Consider the following 8602-nt stretch of genomic DNA (forward strand, 5'->3'; position numbering starts at 1 on the left):
TTGAAAACCAAAGATAAATGTTCATAGTGTTCGTTTTCATTCTTACTGAAAACCAATATGTTATCAAAGAAAATAATTACACAATGCTGATGCTTCAAAAATATGTGATTCATTATACGACTGAATGTAGGTGGTGCATTAATGAAACCAAAAGGCATAACAAGGAATTCATAATGACCAAATTGAGTTTTAAATGTAAATTTGAAAATGTCAAGTCCATGAGGTCGTCTACCCTAGGGGTCGGATATCTATTCTTGATAGTGATCTTGTTTAGGGAATGATAATCAATGCACATCCTATAGGTATTATTTTTCTAATTGACTAATAGGACAGGTGCACCAAAAGGAGAACTAATGGGCTTACCGAGTCCTCGGGTTAACAATTCTTCAACTTGGGCTTGCATTTCTTTCTGTTCATTTTGATTGTGTCTATAAGGTGCTTTACATAGTGGTTATGAACCAGGAATAAAGTCTATTTTATGAACTTCAAGATGTGTAGGTGGTAAACCATGTGGTAAATCAACATCAAAACAATCTTTAAATTGTGAAAGAAATTGTGCGTACCTAAGATGCATCTGATTTTCCTTAGCTTCAATTTCATTCACCCATACTAAGTATGATTTGCTACCTTTTCTTAATGCACGTTTAACCTGTGTGAGACTAAGCAATGAAAATTGATCTAAAGTGTGCATACCATGTAATGTGATTTGTTTTCCGTTAAAATGAATTTTCATTGAATGTGTGGAATAATCTATATCGGGATTGTATTTATGACACCAAGGCATTCCTAAAATAATGTCATTAGATTGTAAATGCACAACCAAGAAATTTTTGCGCTCGACATAATCACCAATTTTAATTTCCAAATCATGAACTTATTGTGTACCATTGTATCTAGTGCCTAAGAATGTAGCTTTTATGTGATAATGAGTTGGAAGAGTATGTAAATTCAATTCTTTGACCAATTTTGCAGAAATAAAATTATGTGTGTTCCAATCATCATGCAAAACAATATTTTCTTTACCATGCACAAGACATTTCATCGTTAATAATGAATGAGGATTTGGTATATCTGGTAAAGTATCTGAAGTAGTATCGATATTGTCATCGTCTTCTATAAAGTATGGCATTTCTTCATGGTCTTCATCTTCAGTCGATCCCAAGTAGTTGATGTGAACAATTGGCTTTTTGGACTGACAATTCAGCGCTAGATGTCTAGGTTGGTGGCACTTGTAGCAGACTATAGGCTTGGCTTTGGAAACATTATTGGTAATGGCTGAGAGTTTAGGTATGTTGGGATTTGGCTAGAAAGATGGCTTAGGATTTGGATTTGTGTTTGATGGTAAAGCAGGGAGTCATGTCCAAGATTTACGGAAAGAAGATGGAACAAACAGATTTTGATTGAACCTTGGAAAGTTAGAATTGAATTGCTTTGTACTGAGGTTACCGTTAGTTGGGAATTGTTGTGGTCACTTCTCTCGTTCTCGAATTCTGTCTTCAGCATCATGGGCTAAAGAAATCACATCCTCCAGAGTCATTGGCTTGAACATGTTCACCTCCGCATAGAAGTGACCAAGCAAACTAGACATAAACTTGCGCTTGTGGATCGCCTCTCAGGTACATCTTCAAGCATTCAAAGTAGCAATACGACATTCTAAAAATGCGCAGTGTATCGCGAAATAGGCTCATGATCTCTTTGTTGGAGAAGATCCCACTATTTGATTGCTTTTTTCATGGAATTGAGGTGGAAGAAAATTCTACAAAAATTTCTTTTGAAAAGCCTCCCAAGTAGTAGGACAATCAATACTTTTACGGACAACAGTCCACCATAATGATGCTCTGTCCACTAAATGGTTAGTGACACACTTGAGTTTGTCTTTTTCGGCATACTATTCTTCATAAAAATAATCATCAAACTAACTGATAAAAGCAAAAACAATCTTTCCGTCACGTAGTCCATTAAAAGTACAGAATTTGTTGAAATTTCTTTTACTTATCTTGGCTTCTTTTCTGATAGATTTTGCTTCTAGTGTCGCATCGATTATACATCATATAACATCTTTGGGTTGCGGTCCATCTTGATCAAGAGAAGATCGTTGAAGAGTAGAGAGTTGAGCTTGCAAAGTTTTACATGCTCTTCGTTCCTCTTGAAGCTGCATCATAATTAGGTTCAATTTTTGCTCCACCATTGGTTCCGGTAAATCACCTTCGGCCATAAAATCTTCCATATTTTGATCAGACATCCTGCAAAATTTCAAACAACCTCACACACTCGAAATCTTGTTAGAGGGATGAGCGTAGCTCAAGGTTGGGTTTACAAGGCTTGCTTTGAAAGGCCTTAGACACATGTTCCCCACCATTTTCAGAGCGAAGACACTTAAGTGTCTTATCAGCCTGATTTTCAACCAATGCCAAGAATTTTTGAAACTTGTCAAGCACTTTGTCTTTGCTATGAATAGGGTAAGCCCATACCTTCCGTGTAGCATCATCAACAAAGGTGACAAAGTATTTCTTCCCCCCTAAAGATAACCCTGGCATCTGACATACATCGGAATGTACTAACTCTAGAGGAGAAGATTTCAGAAAAAGAGACTTCTTATTTTAAATATGCCTTTTTGCAATCTTTCTTCTTTTTGCAGATATGAAAATTGATGAAGTCCTTCTTTCAATGAATACTTCGTCCGTGTAGACTGTGTATAACAATCTGCTCGTTGGAAATTGGTGTTGTCAGAGTGCGGGTATAAACAGGGGCTTGCTGGAGTTGTAAAACCAATTCGAGTTTGATTTGGAGAAGAACTTAGTGTGAATGCTCACTAGGAAGGGAATTTAAAGGTTGAATTGTGAATTTAGTAAATCTTAGCTTTAAGATTTGGATAAAAGAAAGCTTTACTTAATTGTGTCAACAGTGTGAGGACGTGGCAGCTTTTTCACGGCAATGATGGCGATCAGTACGTACTGCCACCGTCAATTATTAAACTTTGGAGAGCTTAAGAATTTCTTTAAGCTTATAACTTAACTTTGATGAAATTTCTTACCTGTTTTTCTGAGAAGAAGAAGACTTAACAAAGAAACTTAGGAAGTGGTCCTTCATCAATAAAAAGTGGTCCTTCGCGATCCAACATCACAACAAGGGGTTCTTCACTGCCAGAGAGACACTGGTATTGATGATTTGTCACAACTGTAGAGCCCATTTATTCCAGGAGCTTCGCCTTCACATGAGATGATAAGCGATTGGAAGCCCTTGATCTCAGCTTCACTTTGATACCATTGATGCACAAATCGAATGCCAAATGCATATGTAGCGAGCGTCGGAAGGTCCCCAAGAATAAAAGAACTCTACTTAAGCTCAAAAAGTAACAAGATAGATTTGCACGACATGAAGAAAAGAGACAAATTGGATACAATCTCCCCCCATGCCTTGTGTGAGTACTTCACAAGGCACGTATTTATAAATTTATTCATCTCAAAGCTAAAAAATAGCCCAATTTTACAATTAGCATGCTTTTTTTGTGTTTGCTTTTGTCCAAATAAAGAATAAAGCAATTGGTCAATCCAAAAGTTGAGATGTGTCCAAATACAATGTTCGATAATGAAATATTTAAACCGTGCGTCCATGCGCATACAAAATAATAAATATTTGTCAAGTGCTTCAATAAGTAACTATGTCTAAATAAATATTAGTGCCACGTCTTTAATGATAAGACGTGCGCTCCATAAAAAATGATAATTTCTTTTAGGTAATTTGAATACACGTTATCACCTAGTGCTTCCCAATGCCACCACTGTTGTCTGCTCTACACATCAACTGAAGCATTCACAATTGTTAGAAAATAATAAAATTAAATTGACAAAAGTGAATACCTAGGAGTCTTTAGCTACAAAATAAATAAATAGGTTGAAACTCTGTCCTAACCTTAATTTAATACAAGTGCACTCTAAACTCATAAACGTCCATTAATTTAAATATGTACTTTGCAGAATCACCCATGTGCACATTAAATTAACATGGCACCCGAAAAGGACAAGCGTCCCTGTCAACTTCTCACACAAAGAATCCACCTTGTGTACAAACCCCATCAAATAAATATAGTTTTACAGAATCCACCACAAAATCTCACGGAATCCACCGTGGAATTTTAAAAAAACTGTCAGAGAGAGGACCAGGGAGAGAGAAAGACTGCAGAGGAGAGAGAAAGACTGCAGGAAGAGAGAGAATAAGAGTGACGAGGAGAGAGAAAGACTAGAATTGGAGAGAGAAAGACAGGAAAGATGAAGAAGCCATGGAAGCTTGGAACAAGAAGGGAGAGAAAGATTGTAAATGTATTGATTTGTCAAAAGATGTGAAAAATTACAACTCCTCTCCTTATATACCAATGTCTATGTGACATGGCATATTATTAACATTCTAACTATTCCCAACTTCTTACAATCCATCCCTTCCCAAAAGTTTTTGTCCTAAAAAACAAACCTAGAAACAAGCTAAAGAGGAGATGGATAGAACAGAGTACTACTCTGTATAGCATTACAAGGGATAAAAGAAAAGATTACCTAATACTCAATAGTAGTACTAATCTATACAGGAGGTCAAAATCAGCCTGTAGCCTCCCGGATCAAAAGGAAAAGTTGTATCTTTGCCATGCATAGGATCAACTTTCATAAGATCGAAATCAAATACTGCTGGAAACACGATCATCATGATAGTACTCACTAACAAAGTCTCCATTGCATGATGGTCTTCCAAGTCCACATGCTGTCCATAATCTGCCTTCTTGAACTGAACTTCTTGTTGTTGAACTTCTTGTTGTGGACTCATACCAAAATGGTCTTCAACAAGATGTTCTCCATCATTTCCATCATAATATTCAAATAGCAAAATTATTTTGGCAGACTTTGCTCTACATGTGGCTTGGTGATTACAAGATAGTGGCTTAGCACAACGATAGCATAAGCCCGCAGCATGCAGTTCCCGTATTGTATCACTAGTAAGGTGTCTAATACGTTTAGCTTTAGGTAGCAATTTACACACCTGCTCATCACCATTGGTCAGCTCTATGATAGTTTTGACATGCTGCTCCTTGCTGCTCATGCATAACAGATGGCTGTCCATGCTCAACATGTACAACAGATGGCTGTCCATGCTCATCATATACAACAGATAGCTGTCCATGCTCATCATGTACAACAGATAGCTGTCCATGCTCATCATGTACAACAGATGGCTGTCCATACTCATAACCATATTGCTCATGCTGTTCATACTGCATATGGTGATAATAGCCCTGCTGCACATCAGAGGAACAGTTTGGTTGAGCATATACATTTGCTTCTACTGATGTTTGCTGCTCATATACATAAGCATGTTTCCATTGATAATTGATCCCACTGTATTGGTCATAATCACTTGCTTGCTGTTGATTAAAGCTAGAAGTGTACTGATAAGCATAACCATTTCTGTTACATCCATAAGAACTATTTTGCTGAAGAGATGGATGCTCATAAGCATAAGCATGCTGACCATAATAACCATTCTGCTGCCAAGGTTCAATGGAATGATACTCTGCATTATGATATGGTACATCATATTTATAAGCATTAACATGCTGTCCAGATGTACTTGCATACTGCTCATATTCATTTGCATGTTGTTGCTGTTCATATTCATAAGATGCATGTAGATCATAGTGTGTACCATCAGCATATAGATGCTGGCCATGAACATAAGCATTTGATTCAGGTCCTGCTGTTTTTTCCATAAGAGCAATACACTGTTCAGTCGAAACTACAAGTTTGTCAATATTAGCTTTTGTTTGAAGCCAACCTTGTCCAAGTTTGTCCATTTTAGCCTGTGTTTGAAGCCAACCTTGTCCAAGTTTGTCCATTTTAGCCTGTGTTTGAAGCCAACCTTGTCCAAGTTTGTCCATTTCAGCCTGTATTTGAAGCCAACGTTGTTCCTTGAAAAATAGAAGTCCAAATAAGGTGTATGATAGCTTGACTCGAAGGTTAGGATGTCTAGTATCAAGTAGAAATCCTGGTTTGAATTTAAGAGTAGCAATACCCCTCTCTGTTTAAGAATTTCCAGAACTGTCCACAGTAAACTGCTAGTGAACTGTCGGTACCAAATAGGCTCTAGCTCGAGAAATATGTACCCAAATGAGACGTTTAATGGCTCCACGTGAAGCTTATGATGTCTAGTATCACTTCCAATTGTTCCTTTGTCGTTAGAATGATGCTACTAATTTCTGTAGCAACTTTTCCAAATCTGTCCCTGTTTGGACTGCACCCTGTTTTGACCCTGTTCCAAGTGTTTTGAGTACTTCTTATCCAACTTGAGTCAATACCCAGTACCCTTGAGAATGCTCCATCGATCTTCCACAGGCAATAGGTTGATGACGATAAGTCAAGTGGTACAAGATTCATCAAATAGATCATTGCTGAGCCCCATGAAATTCTTCAAAATTTTTGAACAATTTTAGTGCTGTCCAAAACTGTCAATCCTAGAGTTCCAGATCATTCGAGGTGGATAAGGCGTTATGGGATCGCCCACAGGGCTCATGCTTGAATATAGGCCTCGGCCTGCCGTAGTGTTCAATGGCCTTCGGAATGCCTGCTTCAGTGAGGATCACTTGGAACGGGTACGCCAGCTTAAGGTTTACCTCAGGGCCTTGGAGGAGGAGCGCAAGAAGATATAAGCCTTTAAAAGAGAGCTTCCTTTTTGCATGCAGCTGTTGCAGGAGTTGCAGGCAAACTTTGATGACCTTTGGAATGCTGCTGTCTAGAGGAACAGTCCAAGCACTGGGGGTAAAGGGAGCAAAAAGAAAAAAGAGTGGGGCATCTTCTGGCTCTGTTGTAGTAGGGCTTTCTCAGATTTTTAAGGAGGGAGCTGGAGCTTCATCAAATACAGAGATCACTGGAAGTGACACCAGTCTTAGCAATCTGGCAGCTACTGGAGGAGATGTAGAAATGCTTAGTAAATCCAAGTGGATGCCTCAACTTGAGAGACTAGTGTTTGGTGGCAAGGGCCAAACAGGCCGCTTTTTGACTTGGCTAATTGCTAGCCCAGGATGTGGTGGGCCTTCCTTTGCTGTTGAAGTTCTTAGAAAGCTGAACTGGGCCTTCCTTTGCTGTTGAAGTTCTTAGAAAGCTGAACACTAAATTTCACAGTCATACTTCCTTTGCTGAGATGCAAGCACATGTTTGCCTAGTGATTGGCTATATGTCTGCACACAACTCAAAGTGGCGACAGGGTTTCCTTGATGCAGGTGACCTTCAGGCTGTTCTTGCCTGTATGCAAGGTGCTTATAGCTGGAAAGGGGGGAAACCTCCAGGTTATTCTGTGGTTACAAACGGGGTTGAGAAAACATTTTGTTCTGAACAATATGAACCCGGAACTGAATCATTCATATCCCAAAGCAAGTAAAAAAAAAGTGCAAGTCACAACGTGCAGAAGGAAGACAAACTAAGGGATTTGAACATGGCCTATAACTCAGAAGCTCCTTTTCAGTGTGCAGCATGCTGGGCCCTGGCTGGTTTAGTAAAAGATCACAAGGGTTCTTTCCCTTCAAGATTAGCTCTCTCAAGGCTTGGAGTCCTGGCTCTTGCTTGCCTAGATCAGGAGGTTAGCGCTGTTGATAAGAAGCTGGAAAGTTTACCTGCCATGATTACCGGAGTCTGGTCAGAAGATCCACATTCACAATTGGAAGCCACCTATCAGTTTAGGAAGCTTCTATCCATTGAGCACAGTCCTCCAATTCAGGAAGTCATTGCTGCTGGGGTGGTTCCTCACTTTGTTGAGTTTCTTCTTCGAAGCAATTTCCCAGAGTTACAATTTGAAGCAGCGTGGGCATTGACCAACATTGCCTCTGGGACTTCAGAGCATACCAGGGTGGTCATAGATCACGGAGCAGTCCCCATTTTTGTGCAACTGCTCAGTTCTCCTGGTGATGATGTCAAAGAGCAGGCTGTTTGGGCTCTCGGGAATGTGGCTGGTGATTCTCCAACTTGCAGAGATCTGGTTCTTAGTCATGGTGCTATGCAACCTCTTCTTAACCAGCTGAATGAAACTGCCAAGCTTTCGATGCTTAGAAATGCAACATGGACCCTTTCTAACTTCTGTTGTGGAAAACCTCCCCCATCGTTTGAACTGACAAAAGTTGCACTTCTAGCCCTTGAGCATTTAATACATTCATCTGTTGAAGATGTGTTGATTGATGCTTGCTGGGCTCTTTCTTATCTTTCGGATGGCACAAATGACAAAATCCAGGCCGTGATAGACTCGGGGGTTTGCGGCAGACTTGTTGAGTTGCTATTACATCCTTCTCCTTCTGTCCTCATAGCTCTTCGTGATAGCGGAATGGCACAAACTGTACTCGTGGAGAACTGTCTTTGATTGATTGAGCGTGTTCGAAATCCTTCCTTGATGTGATGAGGAAGGCCAGGCTGTCTCCTGCGGGGGCTAGGGTTGAGAAAGAGAAAGAGAAAGACATAGAGAAAGACATAGAGAAAGAGAGAGAAGGGGAGAGGAGAAGGGAAATGGAGAAGAGCAGAAGGCCAGAAGCATTCTGGTGAGATCCGCAAAGCTGGATGGAAGAAGATGATGATGACGG

General features: G+C 39.6%; 1 pseudogene; it reads left to right on the forward strand.

Annotated features, from left to right (window-relative positions):
• The first annotated feature begins 7611 nt into the window (after nt 1-7611).
• On the forward strand, nt 7612-8385 carry LOC148026427 (importin subunit alpha-1a pseudogene; annotated as a pseudogene).
• The last annotated feature ends 217 nt before the right edge of the window (nt 8386-8602 follow it).

The sequence above is a fragment of the Lygodium microphyllum genome, chromosome 13 (assembly GCF_053477565.2).
Source record: "Lygodium microphyllum isolate KBCC chromosome 13, Lygodium_microphyllum_v1.1.10, whole genome shotgun sequence".
In the NCBI taxonomy this organism is placed as follows: domain Eukaryota; kingdom Viridiplantae; phylum Streptophyta; class Polypodiopsida; order Schizaeales; family Lygodiaceae; genus Lygodium; species Lygodium microphyllum.